General features: G+C 26.4%; 1 protein-coding gene across 1 annotated transcript in view; it reads left to right on the forward strand.

The window, feature by feature from the left end:
• Positions 1-441: 441 nt before the first annotated feature.
• The window catches only part of LOC132942460 (protein artichoke), a 29,519-nt gene continuing 10,578 nt past the window's right edge, over positions 442-19,382 (forward strand). The window contains exon 1 of the mRNA XM_061010858.1: positions 442-706. The gene's annotated coding sequence lies outside the window, so the exon portion shown is untranslated. The remainder of the gene's footprint in view (positions 707-19,382) is intronic.

The following is a 19,382-nucleotide window of genomic DNA, read 5'->3' on the forward strand; positions in this document are numbered from 1 at the left end:
TCAGTAGGTTCCTACAATAAGCAACAACAAAAAATATAATATATCTTTGAAGGCTTAATATTTTCATGAAAACGGATCGTGTTGTTTATTTTTATTGTACTATTATACCCACCCGCGGTAGGTTTATTATCAGCTGTGACCTGTGCTACGGTTGTATTGGTTATAACTATTATAATATTGTGTTATACATAACGATTTGACCTCTTGGAAGTGACTTAATATATATTTTTGTCTACGCTGGAAATCCAAACATCGGAGGGGAAAAAAAAAATTACAGCAAGACAACTATACCATCGGAATGACCCTATTCCTAGCGAGAAAAATGGCGAGTCGCAGACCTTGAACACATGCGCACATGAACTCGGAACGCGCGCGCGCTAGGGAATTCGATTGTAGAGTAGAGGAAACTGGTTCTGGTTTGTGACCAGCAGAACTCCGCCGGCATATTACACGGGCTAGTTGGTTCTCCCGGGTCTTCGCGTTAGCTCATGTCTGTTTGTTTACCGTATAATACTACCGCCGTCGTCGTCTGTCTTTAGGTTACCGTTATAGACCTCGTAGGTACACCTTGTGTCTGTCGTGTGTTATATCCGCGAGTGAGAACTTGCTTATCGACATGAACCGGAAACGACAAAATACGAAAAAGTGACGTGGTTTTTTTTTTTCCTTACAGTTTTTACTCGCAGAGAATTTGATACAACCAAAGGTACGTATTATTAATTATTGCTGAAAAAGATGCAAATATTGTTTTTTATTTTATTTGTTACGGTTTATAATACTACCTGTTATATTATATTAAATAATATAGAAAACAAATAATTTATTCAAAAAATTACCGTAGTTAGTAGGTAATACAATATTGGCAAATTATATCCTAGTTATTACTATTATTACGTAAAATTGTATAGTTCTTATTTGCCATTGACCACTATTAAAGTCTCTGTCATAACATCAGCAGAGGAAACATGGTTTGAATTGAATAATGTGCATTTTAATTTTTAATAAGGTGTTGTTTTTTCTTAATATTCAGTCATAAACAGATTACGTCGTATCTCGTGAGTTGTTTTAAATTTAATCAGTTCCTAATACAATCTAAATCGAAATAATTATCATTTCAATTGTTTATTATTAATTAGTTTACTTTAGTATAATTTAATCTATAACAGTTTTTGATTTTTGTGAGAGATAAATGACGGATAACAGATAAATATAATTTAGCTAATATAATATTATATAGATTAAGATGGCAATCAGATTACTTTTGTATACTTAAGTATTTCAAGTATTCAAATTCAGTGACATAACTTGGAGTACATTTTTTTCGGAGGTGGGGAATATAGAAATTATTTTTACCTATTGTGTCCAATGATATAGTCTTCTATTATACCCCTCAGATAATTTATTAATACTAAATATTATCATGTTGATACTGAACTGCGCACTACTATAACAATCCACGAAGTTGTAAAATTAGTGAAAATATACCAACGTATAATACCACAGATATATAAACTAACTAGATAGCTGACTTCCTATATATAACAACAATATCGAATATTAAAGTCGGAAAAATGGCTGACCTTCAAATCAAAAAGCCCCATGTTTACATATTACTAGCTGATTAAATGAAATATTACGTATTGAAATTTGGAAATCTGAACTTTAAAATTCTTAAACTTAATGTGTTCACACAATATTATAATAATTTTATTATGCATAATGATCTTGTTTTATTTTATAATAATTAATAATTCTTTGGTGATTGTATAAATGTCCTAAGTCAAAAATTTACATTTTTGGCTAAAAGTATGATTAGAACCAAACATTTTTATATTTTTATATTTTTTTGGTACAGATCATGTAAGTCAAATTATAACTCATCAGTGATATAATTTATTTTGGTCTACATATTTTAAGTCACATTATATTGGGTACAAAACACGTATGTCTGTTAATATTTGAGAATCTGACATAAATAATTTTAAAATGGTCTTAATTTATTAATTCAAGTTTAGTAATAATTATAAATGCATGCCCTGTTAGCTTAAGTTATATAAAATAAAAATCCAACTATCTTAAGTCGCTCAAAAATCACGAAGAATTTATTTTAAATTTCTACATAAAATTTAAGATAAAAGTAGGTACATAAATATTAAATTAAACTACTAATTACTAACCACACACCAAAGAATTATAATCCTTCATTATCATCAATTATAATGTAAACAATGGGCTTTTTGATAAGAGAAGTCAGCCATTTTCACAGCTTCAATATCAATCCGAAGTCGGCTATCTAGTTAGTTTATACATATATAATATGTGTATAATACTAACTATATTGTAATATTTATAACTTTAAGTGTACTTAATATAAATATTTTATAACTAATTATTATAATATTACATAAAATGCACACACAAAATAAATATAATTTTTTGTCTTCGCCACATAGGAATTTAGATTTATTTTATTTTACAGAGTACTTACGTACCGATTGGTCAAACCAAGTCAGTGAAGTAATAAGAATTCTGAAAACTGATTTAAATTTGTAGTAAAGTTTACTTGAAATTGAAATTCCCACATTTTTTCATTTTTTATTCAAAATGGAAATACCTATGGCAATTTTTAACTTTTACATTGCTATTATAACTTTTTAGATTTCAAGGAGATAAAATCAATAATGTAGGAAAGTTGATCTCAAGTAGACTTGACGACAAATTCTAATTACTTTCAGAATTTTATCGTTCACTAAATAAATTGGTAGTTAGAAGAATAATCACACATCTAAATTCCAATATGTTGCGCTTTCGAATGTGTCAATAATTATATCTTTCGTCTTGCCTCTACTATAAAATGTCAGGTGTAAACTTCTCCCCTCTAGCCCTCCCGCAGAATATGCCTATATGCCAATTAAATGGCTGAGTGTACAATATCGTAAATATGTAAACCATGCATAAATATAATTTATTCCGTACAATATTATTACATATTTATATGTTCATAATTTATCTATTTTATATTTCTAAATTTCTTCTTAAAGTGTGTCACAGGTCACATACAATTTTAAAATATATATAAGGTCTAAATTACATACTCCAAGAGCCATTATTTAAAATTCAAGATTACCCTAAAGCCCTTTCATACATTTTAACCTATATATTTACATACGAAACGTAACCTAATGTTACGTTGACCTATGTGCCCGTTCGTTATATAGAGAATTTAATACGTCTACTAAAATAGTTCATGACAATAAAAATAATAAATTAAATAATAGCAATAATATTAGTAATAAATGGGCCTGCAGGTGTACCTATATTGCACATTGTATTAATAATAGCGAAATTTATTATATTTGCATACTATTATTAATTTTTAATATTTATAAATGCAACCAAATTGGAATCAAATTTATGTGAACTTTTTTACGTTATAATACCTTTTATTAACTGTTCAGGTATGGTATATCTTCAATTAGGTCACACTAAATTACAATATAATTAATAACTACAAATTTCAACTATTTTCTAGTAATTAGTTTACACAAAATTCTCAATTTTAATAAAAATTTAATTTATTTAATTTAAAATTGGCTGAAAGAAAAAAATCTTGGGAAATATAACTATTGAAAATGTATATAAAATATTATTCTATAAAATATTATTATTAAAAATACATGTCATTTTCTCAATTGTTGTATTAATCGTGAGACCGTTCACTTACAAGATCTTCGTGGATAGACAATTTAAATGACAAAACGTGACTCAGCGTCTCTGTACAATCAAAAAATTACACTAGTAATTCATTTTTTAATATTAAATCCTGTCTTAAACTATCTCTATATTATTTTAGATATTTGAAAAATTAAAGTAGAACGAGTTAAATAATTTTAAAAAATAATATTTTTTAAATGTAAGGTACATAAATAAAAACATTAGCATTTGCCACAGTGGATTGTGCAGCACATACGTAAAAGTTATGCAAAAAGTGTCTGATAATTCGATTGATTTTTAGTTTATAATACACAATCTAATATCGTTATAGTACTTAACGGTGTAGGTACCATTCGTAGAAAGGTACGTTTAAGCAAACGGAATAAAATAAGAGATTACCGTGCAGAAAAATGTGTTCTTAGGAAACCGTCAATTTTACTGGTATAGATAATTAGTACGACTGCGGTGTTCAGGTCGTTCCACTCGCCACTCAGAGTTTGATTCCGTATCGAATGAAAGGTTGCAGTCTGCAGTAGAGTATAATCATCTAATCCTATTTTTTAACTAAATGCTTTTAATTAAAAAATCAATGGTTCATTATTCTGAGAAATGATTACCTATAGCCGGACTATTTCAATGGTGTCCATCTTAAAAAATTCAGTGAGAGACAGTACCTACCTATTTTATTTAAAATAAATTCTCAAAAATAAATAAATAGATTCTCTAAAGTTTAAATTAGAGTAAAATTTACTACAATGTTTTATTTTATGTTAATATCTATACATAATATTTAACATTTTTTTGTTTTTTTTTTAAATTTATTTGTATCAACGTTCTATGATTTTGTCAAAAAAATATACCTGATCAGTTTTTCAATGGCCCTACAATCTCCACTTTCATTACATGTATCAGGGTTAGGTTAGGGTAAGTCTTTCTCTGGTGGATTGACGGATTGTTGATTAAATTTATAGTCACTGCGTAATTTAAACATACATATTTCATGTTTTCATGGTATTAAACATTTAAACAGCATTAAATTATATTTTACATTCATTTTACCTACCCATTTAGAAGTGTATGAATATAAAGTGCGTGGTTTCTTTCTAAGTGAAATAATAATCATTATTCATTGTTCACAGAATAAAGTGCTCCCTTGTTTTCTATTAGATTTGAGATTTTTAATCTTGATAGATTGATTGACTATACAGTCCAATATTTTTATTTTTATTTTAAAAATAAAAATTGTAATGTTCTAAGAAATAAACAAATGTATTTTGCAAATAACTTGATAGTTGATAAGGCTGAATTACGATTTCGATATAATCCATTTTGTGATAATTTATGAAGTTCGGAACATGAGCTAAGATAATATATATATATATATGTATATTATCTTAGTTCATGGTTAGGAACAACACATTGTTTTGTTTCATGGACTACGGTCATTGATATTAACTATAGTTTAATGTAAAATATCTATATACACGGGGCATTGGCAGTTTGGTACTTCGTTGATTTTAGAATGTATAACATCTTTAATCATGGGTATTTAGTCTTGAACAATATAAAATATATATTATTTATTTATTATTATTTTAACTAAAATTAAGTTCGTTTGCTTATATAATACCTATTCAAAGTACGAAAAAGCGCCGGATGGGAACATGTCCCCCTTGCCCCCCCCAACGATGACCGTCAATGGGTTATTATAGAAGCTCATACATAGTTTGACTATAGGTTATCGTAGATTTTTGGAGCAATTCATTTAACCACAGTCCTTGGGATATTATTTGGTGAATGGTCCTAGTCGCATACCACGATCTGTATTCCGTGGTGCCCACCATAAACACATTAATATATTGTTGTATCAATTACATGACGTAGTTTTTTTTCTTTCATCATAATTTTGACATTATAAGGTCGTGAAAGACGTGCGATAGAACCTGCAATTTAATTCTTAATTTATACATTTTAATAACAGTTTTGTCGATGTATTAATAGTAAATTATTAAACTCAAGTTGTTTTTACACAAATGTGTACCTATTCATTGACTGTAAAGTGCGTGTATGTGATAAAATATCATACTAGCGTGTAGAATAATTTATGAAAATCGTTTGTTATTATACTTGGCAATATAATACACTTAACCATTGCCGATTTTATAATACATTGTTTACTTATAAGACAATTCATAAATATTTTCTCGTATTAATATTTATTATATTTGTGCATTATGTGTTCCACTGCTTTAACAAGATCGAACTATTGGAATAGTTAAGTTATTTAGTCAGCTGTAAATTATGATACACCTAGTGATACTGAATGGAGACATTATTCATTTGGTTATCAAAAATTGTGTTTGCGCAATTCTTTTTCTTTGTTGAGGTCCACAATCTTATGTTTATATAAGATATATACTATATAGATATCTTATATGTTTATCACATATTACATTATCATTCATGTTGGTGTTAATAATCGTATTTTTCTATTGATAAATTCATAATATTTTCATTAAGCGAAATGAATTATTAACATAATCGTAATAGTTAAATAAAATATGTTCTTGTTATGTATAGCCGCCGTATAGGTATTGAAAACTATAAAAGTAAATTTGCATAAGTTAATTCATTAACTGTAATAAACTATACCTACTTATCAAAAAATCTAAACGATTAAATTATTGATATATTTGGTTGATATTTACGATTTAAATTATATTTAAAAATTAACAATGCACGCTTAGTAAAAAATGTGAAAGTCCAATACCATTTTTGGTTTCAATTAATGAAATGTTGCATTCGAAACAATAAGAACCCAAGACCCAACTACCAATATATTTTAACAATAATAGCTACATAAAAAATTGACTGTATTTATAGACATGAGTTATACATTGTGTACCTATCAAGTATCTCTACAGTTCTACACTATGCAGTCTACTTTAAAATTAAAAGATATATATTAGGTTAATATCCATAACGAAAGCAATATATCATTATTTAGAAAAATTAGAACAAAATGTATGTTACAAATATAATCCTATCAATAAAAAAAGGTGGGCAAGTGGATGTCGCTCTGCTGTACATTAGGTTAAAGTGGGTCACTGTAATGGATGGTGTTAAATTTGAATTCAATGATATAATATCATTGTATAAGAAAAACGATTCTGAGCGAAAACGGTCAGTCAGCGAGTCAGCCTATGATATTAGTATTACTAAGTATATTTGATGATATTACTGTGAATAAAGTAATTTATATATAACCTATTTACGTGGAGCCTTGTTTTCAATTTTCAATCCTTAGCTATAAAAGTTGAACATTTTATAAATTTTTAACTACAAAAAAATTATTAAACTTTGAATTTAATACATTTTGTCAAAATTTGAACTTTAAATGCTTATAAAAAAAAATTGTGCCTATATATTTTTAATATTTTTCAACTGCTATTAGAACAATATATCAGGAGTCTTATATTAAATTTTCACGCTTTTTTACCCAACAAATAAAATTTTATTGATATTTATAGAAAAAAAAAAAAAAAAATTGAAAACTGACAATGTCCGTAAACAGCTCAAAAAGAGTCAGAATATTTTCAACATTTTATGGTGTATAGAAAATGCTAATATAAACATTCAGTGAAATTTTCAAGTATCTACAGTCATTCGTTTTTTAATTACAATAAAATAAGAAAATTGTTACATGAGAAATCGAGTAAATATCAAATGTTGTAAAAATATAAATTTCAGACGCTCATAAAAATTTAATTTAAGTTTCTTCTAGACATTTTTTTTTTGATAAAGGTAGACAAACTTATGAGTAATCTTATATTACATTTTCAAATCTTAGATTTAAAAAGAAAAATTTTTATGAATTCTCAACTCAAAATAATTTTCTAATTTTCGTGATTTTTCCTTATTTTGTCAAAATTTGAATTTTAAATGCTTATAAATAAAAACTGTGACTAAGGATTTTTAATTTTTTTCATCTTCCTTTGAAACAATAACCAAGAGCCTTCTATTAAATTTTCAAGCTTTTTTACTCAACAGATAAAATTTTATTGATATTTATAGAAAAAAAAACTAAAAAAATTGAAAACTGACAATGTCCGTAAACAGCTCAAAAAGAGTCAAAATATTTGGAAAATGTTATGGTGTATAGGAAATGCAATTATAAACATTCAGTCAAAATTTCATGTCCCTACGGTCATTTGTTTTAGAGTTACACCAAAAACCAAAATCGATTTTCTTTTCGAAATCCAAGCACTTTTACTGTCCTAAAAGGCAATGACAGACACAAAAATAAAAAATTAAAATTAAAAATAAAAAAAAATAAAAAAAAAACACACACATTATTGTAAAATCAATACATTCATCGTTCCACTTAGAATCTAAAATAGATTGTTTCTTAATTATGTATTAAATTTACTATTAAATAAATTGTTACAAATTCGCCTATAGTTTATTTTATTTGAATCTATTATTATCTATATATTTTTTAATTCGTTATACATTTGTAAATGATCTAAATATTGTGAATGCTGTTTGACTTATGTAATTTATTAAATATTATTTGGTGAAATATATATAAAGGACAATTATTCTTTAAGGCATAAGCCACAGACCATAACTAGTTTGGAGACCCGAGACGGAAATATGAATGTGTATTATTTACGAGTAGGTATATTGCAATAATTCATTAGTTATTACTTATTAGTTATTACTAATGAGTAAATATTCATAATATTTATCATTAATGCATTAAAATAATAGTTATAATATTTTTATCTACTTAAAATGATTTAATTTTTAATTATTTAACTACATTTATATTTTAACGAATGGTTCTTTATATTTATTAAATTTATCATTTAGCAATATTATCATCAATGGAAACAATAGAATGATGTAGACTGTATAGTATAGACGTGTAGACGTGTAGTATAGTATCTGCTATAGTAGAAGACAGTATAGTATCTAGTGTAATAAAATTGTAAGTTCCTCTTACTTAATGTACCTACATTTATGTATACAAAATTTGAAATAAATGTTGCATTGATTTTCTTAAGTTTAAAATCGAAAGGATATGGTTTATTTAAGGAAATAAACATGGCATAATTAAAAACAAAATTTGCAGATTATTATAAGAAAAATTATTTTTATTTTAAAGGCGCTTTAGATGTTTTGCGCGTGAGGCTTTCATCCGCCGCATTAGATGTTTCACATAAAAAAAACGTTTGCACTTACCTACACACGAAATTTAATTTTTAAATATTCCTTAACATTATATCTACAGATCATTTTTTGTGCATATTATAATAGTTTTTTTTTTTGGCATGTCTAGTACACAATTATATTGGTCTTAAATGTTATAACACGATGCGAGTGTTTCTTAATATTATTTATTTGCACCGATCTTTGCTGTTTTAAACTCGATACCTAATTCTTAAAAATACAATTAAATTGATTTACTATATTAAGACATTCTCTTGATTCTTAATTTAATTTGTATTCATAATATTGCGCTGTGCTTTGTTCGCTAATACCATATTATATTAATAATAATAATAATAATAATAATGATATTAAAAGTGACACTTATCACTATTCACTTATCATAATATTGAATAATATGATTCCGAATTACCGAATTTTGCATTTTTTTATTAGGTCAGTAGGTGTTTAAAATTTGCTGCATCTTAGTTATTTTATACCATTGTTCGTTTCTCTACTTTATCCACAACGTCACAACCCATAAACTAATGTAGATACTACTCTATACTATCTGATTTTATTTTAATAATTACTACATAATATTAACATAATGTTTCATTGCTTTAAGAGCACAATATGTACGACATAACAAATTTTCTTTCACCAGTTTCAATAGTGTGATGTTAGTTTTGATATTTGAGTGAATTTACCAATAATCAAACTTTTAGGTAAAAATACTATCTGCGTTCTCTTGATCGATTTTTTACAATATTTTAATGTTTAAGTAAGTTATGAGTATGTAAAATATTAATATTTGAAAATGCTGATAATTTACATAAAAATTAAAATATCGTAAAAAACCGATCAAGAGAACGCAGATATTTTATTTTCTCTGGTGTGTTGTATACTTTATCGATAATGATATTATTACTTTACCATAATATTATAATGTGTCATCGTTATAAAGTATAAACACGCATATTCGGCGATCATTATTTGTGAAAGGTTTTTCAAAATTATAAGCCTCGCTTACCGTTATGGCAGTTCGACATATTGTTATGTGTATATAATGATAATTACATTATATATTCGAAATGTAATACTGTTGTATTTAGATCAGGATATTATTATTATAGAAAAAGGGGGACACCGCAAACACTATTATTGCGGTTTATAGGGGCCCCGCTGTATATTTAACCATCTACCATTATTATTATAGTTCAATATTAGATATATAGTACGTACATATAGGTACATATCACGTCGGTAATGCTTTTTTCGTATACTGGACCCGTAATTCGACTTGCGTGAAATAGAGATGTGGCTCAGAGGCTGATATTATACATATATACACAATCTGTTGGAAAAAATTGGGTTTGATACACGTTGATCAAGCGTACTGTTTTTCACATTATAATAATATGTCATCAGTGTTGGAATATCTAAGTGTTACATAGGTAATCATTCAACTGTATGTCTGTATGTAGAAATTGGAGGTACTATAGGTATATGCACCTATGTTTGTATATAAATATGTATAAAGAGACTAAGAAAGAGACGATCTATTATTTAATTTAATGAAAAACCTATATACTTGTTATATATACTAATTACTAATGCTTATGACTTAAATGTGATACAAAAAAAATAAATCTTTTACGAATTATGATTGACGTTGGTATTACATGTTTGTTTCTTAACTAATGTAGTATCAATGATAGTATTATTTCTATGCTATTTATAATTAATGTTACATACCTATTTGTATTAAGTATGCATTTCAGCATTTGACAAACTTAATAGTATGATGCCTACTATTTAATACGAGTAACTTTAAGTGCCCACCTGCGTTTAGCTGTTGTAGTAAAATATTCACGATTTGGATCTTATATAATAAAAATATAATATGTCACCCCATTTAATAATTAGTTATTAAACATAATTTTTTTCTTGATGAGTATAGGAAAACAATAGTTTTCCTTTATTCATTACCATACATTATATTTATTTTAACTGAATAACATTTATTTTAGTTATTGTTTGTATACCTAAATTTGAATTTCAATGTTAAAAATAAAAAATATATAAAATATACTTATGATTTTTATATTTGTTATTACCTTATTATATTTATAGTTTTTAAATTTTTTCGTGTATGTGGCTTTATTAAAGTTATTAATGGAAGTAAAATTGGCGTAAGCAGAAATGTATTATGGTAGATTAAGCTGTAGGTTGCTAGTTGACTATCGATTTACCTAAAACCTAAAAATATAAATTAATATAGTGCTTTTATTATATCATATAAGTATTATAATATTATAAATACCTATATATTATTATACACCTTATTGTAAAAGAACTGTTCTGAAGTCTACGTCCAGCTATAATGAGTCATAATTTGTACTCTTGCAGATTACCAGAATGTGATTGAGTCTGCAGTAAATACTATATTATTATAATGAAAACATTGAATAAGTTTCTTAAAGTTAAACTACAACTTTAAGTACAATACGAATATCTCTATAATATTTACGGTATAGTTCAATAGTTGGTATACATCTTTTTAAGTATCTACCTAGATTTTCATGGCTTATATAATTTATATTATAATAATACATAATACACCTTTTGGCATAGGTACATATTATAGGTATATTGTATACCTATCGTATAATATGTATAATGGTATGTGTATGTGTTACATTTAAACATAGTACATACAAAGTATGTTATATTATGTACAAATGTTTAATGTACCCATATAATATTATAAAAGTATTTAATTTCTAATCAAAATACATTTAAGCTATTAGTAGACAATAGTAATGGTGTTACAATGGCATACCTTGCTGTGTGGCCTATGAGTTTTTGTTTTTTACGTATCTATACCGTCATGTCACGGTGGGAGTCCATTGTTTGCTTAGGTGTTCGACCCCTCTAGGCTATAGGCTACTTCGTGATCTATCCACAGTTCTTTTAGATAGGCACTGCAAAGACCGAACGGTTTGTCAACATATTACATGGTATTAATATTATATACATACGGTTACAATGACTGTCGGAGTTAAAAAATAGGTTATCTTTTTTTGAAATCAAACTTAGAAACATAACTGTGCTAACAATTTGCACATTAATAGTTTTTGTATTCGTCGTGATAATTTAAATATGACATGGTATAAAAAAAATAAATATATTTATGTGAAATCACTTATAGGTAGGGTATAAACTACTATGATATTATATATGATATGATACAGTTGGACACGCGACGAATATAGGAGGTACCCGTAAAGAATAAGTTCCAAATTATATGTTTTATTTTAATAATTAATTCAAAATTATTTTAAAATAACATCATACGTTGGTAATTCAACATGATAAAAGATAAAATATGACCGAAGAAACAGGTGCACTAAATGCTTGTTATATGAACTATTTCAATCGGTTATGCATCGTAAATATTCTACTACTCTTCCGTTACGTCACTGTATGTGCATTTCTATTGACTTGTTACCACACCCTTTCGATGTAAAGCCATTTAACTGGAAACAATGTCAAGTGTAAGAAATAAAACGTTAGAATAAAATACATTTTAAACAAGAAAACACTGTATATATAGGTACGAAAATAGTGTTTTATTATTTTTCTATAGTCATTGAAACGTAACTATTCGGTAGCTTGGCGCAGGTATCCGATGGTAGATTATGCCATGAATTAAAAATGATGCGTATCGTATAATCACCAGACTTAACTATCTTATGTCTGATTATCTGATATAACTGTTGGTTTAAATAAATGGATGGCGTTAAGGAACGAAAACAAATGTTTTGCTATACGCTTTGTGCGTCCAGTGGCCTGTGATTAAATCTAGAAAGCTTGCGTGATAATTTGTTTTTGTAAACTATTATAGTACCTACTATGATAATACTTATGTCTTTTGTTATGCCGGGGAAAGTTTTAATTTTTAAATGCTAGGAATCGAAACAGTTTACCGAATAACACGGGTACATATCTGACTAACAATACTTCTTTGTGCCTTTCGGTGTGCAATTTCATGTTTGCTAGGTTTCAAAATATATTTGATTGGTTTCATGAAAAAAAATAACGCCATAAAACTTTTATGATAAAAGTATTAATATTTTATATAATAATTGTCAAATTGGGTTGTTAAATAGCATAGAAATCATGAGAAATGGTTTTCTGAAGTATAAGATTCATAAGATTCATAAAATATTTAAGAGATTCGTATGAAGGCTATTGGATGTCATCATCGGAGTAGATGGTTATTATTATGAATAAATCTTTTATTTAGTTCTATGTTGGTGAAAAAAAATGGATACAATTGTTCCCATCGAGAATTATATAAGAATGTGCGTGACAAATTTTTTTTAGTCTCTTTATTAATTTTAAATTCTACTAAGTTGAACAATAGAACATTCAGTACCTAGTACTTAAGGGAGCCTACACCTATATAATATATTATCTATTATGAGCATAGAGTGAAAAAAGTAGGTTTTTATCCCAATTATAAATAGATACTCTCAGAAAGTTAGAACAGGAAAACAATATAGATGGATACACTGCATAACGGCAGTAACAGATTGAAAACTGGAAAATTGTCCTATATATTATACTATAGAGTATAGTTGCTTAAATTAAAACAATATTTTAAACTACGCAATGAAATGTACGGAAACATGATTTCACCCTTCACAATCGGTTAAAATATAAATTATATAAATATAAAATATTATTTTTATAAAAATCTAACTGCAATATTTATCCACATATGAAATTATCGGTAATCCAACAAATACTAAATTATGTATACGGACTTGTCTACAGGACTTCACTTGCTATATTTAGGTAATCGTTTACACATCTATTTATCAACAAGTATTTCAACATATTGTGTATTACAATGTGATTATTTTTCTAGTTCAATAATATTAATTTCAATGGACGATATAAAACCATTAATGTAATTATTATGTGATTGGGTGACTAACCCATTATTATAAAATGTGCATGTACTCCGGAATTAACATTTCCATAAAATAAAATATGCATTCGTTTAAAAATATTTTGGAATGTATTTAATATCCGGGTGTTAGACTATAAGAGATTTGCACAAAGACAAAATTTTAGTATTTAACCACATTTAAAATCTAGACGGACCAATTAAGGTTTATGTAGGTGGTAAGTATGCGAAATTCTTCGTAAACAAAAATGTTGTTTCAGTTTTTCCTGTATAAATTATTAATCGATTTTTTTACTTCAAGTTATGTAATGAAAATAACAAGTATTTTAACATATTATTCTAATGAATATTCACATTGCTACTAAGTACTAATTATTATAATTCGTTATAAATTATAATAATACGGTATTATGCCATTATGGTACTATATTTAGATATTATTATTAAATGTAAAAATAAGTTTATATTATTCAAAATTAATACAAATTTACATAGACGTTTTTTTTTTACAAATTGTTCTTAAAGATAAACTTAAAACCTTTATAAGGTAAAAATTTAGAGGATAATAGTTAGTAATTTATCATATAATATACCGGGTATAAATAAATAATATGCTGTCGCATGTGTTTAAAAATTATAGACAAAGAAGACAATGTATAACAAATAATTTTTTTGAATTTCTTTTATACACAGTTAGGTAGGTAATAAATAATTTATATCTTACCAATCATAATAAATTGGTCTCAATAAATTTATTCATATTATTTGTTTCTAAAATCCATCTAATTACTAATTACATGTTATTTTTATTATGATATGTCAGATGCCGTGTAATATATTAACATGCAAAGTGTTATACACGCAAATGTGCAACCATTGCAAAACTGTTTGTTCTTGTTAAGTTGTTTGAAACAATTATAAAAGTAAACTCACTTCAATTTTTGTTTATAAGTCATGACTTTCAAACATATTTTGTAATTACTACTTACTTAGTTACTCTTATAACTATTATAATAATAATACAAATACAATAACAATTTAGTAGATATAAAAAAAATTATTTCAGAGGTTAAATCATTAAAATTCATTTTTGATAAGTTTTCTTTACATTTGCCATTATTGGTATATAAGCGTGTAATAAGTCCTAAGTAATAAGTATAACAATTAATGTTTGTCGTTTGATATCAACCGTTTTAATTTCCCTACAATTAATTTAATATGTCACATGGTCTCCCGTTTTCGTTTATATACTTGTAGGAATTTTTATGCATCTAGTTAATTTTAATAAAAACTTCAAAGATAATATAGTTATAACTTATAACTTATAAATACTTATAATATATTTTGTAATAAGTTTAAGAATTACTATAGAGCTGTGAATAAAGAGTATCCTCTTAGTTTCTTGTGCATTGAAAAGCTGATAAATATATGCTTTTGGAAATATTATGTATAAACAACATATATCTGTGCATCTATATTTATATATTTAGCTGTTGTTTTTTTTTACCTAAACTATTTATAAAACAGGGGTGGACAGGGAATAAATATTAGTGCCGGGAAATAGAAAATACGGCCCAATTTTGGGCTAATAATAAAATATTTATAAGTTATCGGCCCAAATGTATTCAAGCAGCCCAGATTTTCGACAAGCCCTGCAGGCGGAGATCGTGCATTCGCCACCCTAGCCAGTCCTCTCCTGTTATGAAATATGTTTTAGCGGAAGATGTCAACAAGCGTTTGATTGATAACAGCAATTTAAAAATAAATTCAGTGAAATAAAGTCAAACCATTATTGAAATATTTAAGTTCACAAAAATTCTAAAAAACTAATCAACAGATTAACTGAAAAACAATTTAATTTTTTTTCGACAGGCAATATATTTCAAACGTGGTTTAAATTACCTATTTGAAAGTACATAAATTATCGGTAACACGATTTTACAATTAGGTCGCTACATATTACTCGCATAAAAAATTAAATTCTGACTAACCTAAATGTATAGTTATTTATAATACTTATTAAGTAACGTAGTCGTACGAGTATAATATAGATTAGGATATCCATGCTATAATTTATAATGTTAATATATATTTTTATATTGTTTAAATAGATATCTTTAGGTATTACATTAAAATTTTTTTCATTATATATTCCTTAAACGATAAAACATTCTTCAATAAGCAATAATTTATATATTTCATAACAAGTATTAAATCTCAAATAATTTATTTTAGGAATAAATAAAATATTTGGATGACGATTCTTTAGAGTGTACCCATTATATATTATATTGGTTGTAAAAAAAAATACATAGGTATTTGATAAATTATGTTCTTTACAATAATATTCACCGTAACAACAATGACACAGCGTTTATGATTATGAAGTATACAAAATGGAATTGTACTGTTGCATTAGAAGTGAAGAATCGTATAGGTCTACAACTCCTCTGCACCTGAAATACCACCTGTCGCTCGACTAGGTCCAAATTGACGGCATTCGTATTTAAATTATATATTATACTCCCTCAACCACATGATTTCGTTGTGGGTACACATTATAACAATTCCTTACGCATTCGACGGTTTTGAATCTTTTTCGAAAATTCTAAGAACATAATATTATTATGGTTAACGTTAACCTGCTGCTATATAATAATGCATTTTTAAAATACAAAATCATAAGACAAAAGTAATTTTTTAAGTCTTATGTTCTAGGTACCGAAGTATCTTTGCATCTTTAGTTTTAGATGTATATTTTCCTAACTGCACATATACATTATATATTACATTATTATTTAAACATTATAATTTCTTGTATTCTCGTAAATGTAAAATCTTCATATTAGTTATGCAAGATTTCAATCAACGTTTTTATAATTTAAGTACATAGAACATACTACTTCTATAGGTTCTATCTCTGACTGGATACCTAGGTATTTATGTATGTATATTATGTATATTTATTGTACCCATACAAGTGTTAAGTATTCAAGAATAATAGTTTGATTTGTAATCCAATAAACAACAACTTGATACTAAATAAAAAAAATAGGTTATTTTTTAGATGTTTTTACTAAAATACTTTTTTAATCTTTGAAATTAATTTCACTTTTATGCGGCGCTTAATATAATATTTAGGTAGTTATTTAACAATTAATTTATCGTTATGGTTGTTTCATTTAAATTGTTTTCAATAAGTACCTAGCAATTTAAGTGTTTCACTGTAAAGATTGAATAAGTAAGTGACACAGGAAAATAATTCAATGAATAAAATTACAAAAGCCATTTTATGGAGAAAGTTTATAATGTAATTCGTTCAAAAAAATGTGAATCTAATCATATTTTGAAAAGAAAAAAATAATGCAAAAATATTATACATAGTTTATGAACAAAATGTTTTATTTTCCAAAAAATTGAAACTTTAATATTTTATTTAACTATTCTTCATATAAAGAACCCTCCTAATAACAATAACATTAAACGGTTGTGAATATATTATACATTTTATAGTACAAGGGAAGTTAGTGTGCTCGGATGACCGGAACCAACTGTATATTATATACCTTTTATATACCTACGGTGACGACCGAGTTGATTGTTTCAAAATAGTGAACCGGATAACGTATTATTATAATTTTTTTCGGATTCTCAGCAGGTTGACGAATTTTTTTTTCGTAGGATCGAAGAAGAAAGATAATTTGTTGTGATCGAACTGTATATTATATAGTCTATAATCGCTATAGGTGCTCGTCTGATGTATTGTCATTAAGAATTACGCGTTGATAAAAAAATAGAAAACAGTTTTATTATTTCTTTAGCTCGCTATTATTTTGAAAATTATGTTCTTTTTTCATCATCACTATACTAGTTAGTTGGTGTACCTACTATATACAGTTTGTTCTCACGCAGATAATGACAGAGTTGTTATACTTCGCGATGGGTTTACGTGCTGATATTTTGTTCGTTATATTTTTGAATATGTGTTCTTATATTATATTATACATTGTATCTAAGTACATACTACTCGTATAATAAAATATACAATTACACATCATATTATATATATTGTTTAGCTATATGTATCGTGTGTGTGTACTGTGTGTGCAATGTGCATATAGTGTGTTTAACGCGTAAATATAGGTACTTCACATTTAGTTTGTGTACATGGGAACGCTTTCTCCATCAGAGGTAGTTTTTGATACAGCGTAATGAATAGTAATAATAATAATAATCATAATAATCATAATAATCATAATAATCATAATAATAAATAACCACCAAATTCAACGTACCTATACGCGTCACTACCGATGAAGTGAAATTAAATCACTCGCGGGCTTCTGGGCCTGTAACTATGTTAACAATAGAATTCAATATGGTTAGTGCGTATTATTTTGAGATTTTATTTTTTTTCATTTTTACTTATTTTAACGATTGAGAAAAAAATTAAATTACATAGGTAGGTTTGGTAGGTATAATATGACGTAGGCGCCCATATAATATAAGGTATCTAAAATCTATAGTTATAGGTAATGACTCATGATAATATTACCACTATTAATATAGTATCAATGTATATAATATATATATAATACCTATTTAAGAGCATATACCTAGGTACCTCAATGAAACGAATTCATAAATCGATTTAGTTTGGGTTTGAATTATTTAATAAATATTTAATTCAACTCAATAAAAGTATCCATGTAAATGTCAAAAACCATAAACTATAAATAGGTATGAAAATATATAACATATATCTACAACGACACAATAGTAGTTTCTTTTGCTAAACACATATGATATATGTGTTTTTCAATTATATTTATTAATCTTAAACCAATAGGCGGTTGGTCTATTAAATGCATAACTCTACTTGTTTATTTAGTAATGCAGCAATATATTTATATATAGATAGAACTATTCTTTAGCTTATGATTCTAAACAAATAAATCTGTATGTAACTTTTAGAAAGGTGTTAAAAAACATTATCCAAAAAAATACTTAAACACTGCAGTTGGACAAAAATAACTATCAATCGCAGCAGATAAAAAAAATAACTTTAATCCATGCCATTGAGATTACTATAATTATAATATCTCGTTTAAATGAAGATGAAGCTAATTGTATTGTTTAAATAAACAAAACTTGCGTACTTAAATGTTTAGTAGGTGATAATATGTTAATTTATTTCCTAGTAATAAATAATAATCAATTCTTCTACGATTCTTAGATTCTTTTAAACTGTCTAAATTTTTTATTCATAATAATATATTCATGGCCTAATGATTAAAATATTAAATATAATTATGAGTAATCACTAATAAGTAACAACTCATAATATAGGTACGCATGTGCCGCACCAGTATTATTTAAAGAATAATATGAATTATAAGACAAAAGATAACACATGAATATTATACACAATATAATGCATTCAAGTAAATACGATTATAGTCTAGACAAGACA

This window comes from Metopolophium dirhodum, chromosome 4 (genome assembly GCF_019925205.1).
Source record: "Metopolophium dirhodum isolate CAU chromosome 4, ASM1992520v1, whole genome shotgun sequence".
Classification (NCBI taxonomy): domain Eukaryota; kingdom Metazoa; phylum Arthropoda; class Insecta; order Hemiptera; family Aphididae; genus Metopolophium; species Metopolophium dirhodum.